The sequence below is a fragment of the Myotis brandtii genome, unplaced genomic scaffold (assembly GCF_000412655.1).
Source record: "Myotis brandtii unplaced genomic scaffold, ASM41265v1 scaffold204, whole genome shotgun sequence".
Taxonomy (NCBI): domain Eukaryota; kingdom Metazoa; phylum Chordata; class Mammalia; order Chiroptera; family Vespertilionidae; genus Myotis; species Myotis brandtii.
In genome coordinates, this window is record NW_005357599.1 from 1,637,856 (window position 1) to 1,639,349 (window position 1,494).

Consider the following 1,494-nt stretch of genomic DNA (forward strand, 5'->3'; position numbering starts at 1 on the left):
CTCACTGATTAGCCAATGAAAAGTGTAGCGGTCGTACGCTAATTACCATGTTTCTCTTTTATTAGTGTAGATTGCTCTGATGCAAGGCTGAAATTGTACTAGTATTTAGCACAAATGAAATATTTTCTCTTGTATTCCAAATTTACATTTTAGTCTTACATCAAAATTTAATGGTCTATCCCATTAACCAATGTAACTCCAATACATTTAATTTAAAAAAAAATGGTCTACCTTTCTTCAAAGCTATCTCTCTCTCATAATTTTTCTTTACATACATGTGTGCATTTTTCATATTGTGACATTCTGAACTTTGTGACCCATATGAGCTTTACTACTCCTTTCCAGTACAATCTAGAAGGAGAAAAATATATGGGACTAAGAATAATTGTATCAAGATGATTAGAAGTGATTCTTAGAAGCCTTTATTTTATATTCTTTAATTACCTGTACAAATAATCATAGAGTTTCTAACATTAGTCTTCAGGTCCTTGTTATTGTATCAATTCAATTCTTCCAAAGGATAGCACAGCAGGACAGCTTAACTTAAATATATAATTTTCAGAGAAGATACTTTTCATAAAAAGTACTGAAAATATTTCTCATATACCATCAACAGATTGCTTTTGTTCATTCACTGCAGCCATATCTAATAAAGTGCACAAGTATTTGTCAAACATCACTTAATTTGAAGTTCACATCCTGAAAACTTAATTTCTTCAAGAGTTTCTCATTTATAAATTCCCTCAGGTGTTAAATAAACAACAGAACAATATAAATGATCAGCAACGAGCCTTCACATCATTCAGCAATACTCAAAAGATAGATTTTGTTATAGGATTATGTGCTATTTTCTTCTAAAATTAGTGAATTCATTGACCTAGCTGGGTGTCTCAGTTGGTTGGAGCATTATCAGGTATATCAAAAAAATTTCAGGTTCAGTTCCCAGTCAGGACACATAACTAGGTTGTGGGTTCCATCCCCAGCTGGCAGGGCATGGTTGGAAGGCCACCAGTAGATGTTTCATGTTTCTCTCTCACATAGATGTCTCTCTCTCTCTCTCTCTCTCTCTCTCTCTCTCTCTCTGTCTTTGTTTTGAGGGTTGGATTCTTTGTTTAGAAAACAATGTTGGGCACATGATATGAAAATCACAAATTAGTGACAATGGTTGTTTTTCCATTCAACTTTTCATATTATAAAGGTCTTTGTATCTCATAGAAATATTATTTTAGATAAATATATTTTCCTCCATAAAAATGAAATCACACCTCACTATAAAAATCTCCATGACCTAAATTATTTTAAATTATTTTGCTTCTTCAATGCAATAGAACCTGAGCCAATTACAGAAAATGCCAGCATTAATCCAGAACTTATGGGAAAAAATATATTACATAGGTCTACTTTACACATCAACAAAATTATACTGAAATATTTAATTACTAGAGGCCCGGTGCACAAAAATTTGTGCACTCGGGGGGGGGGGGGGGGCCTCAG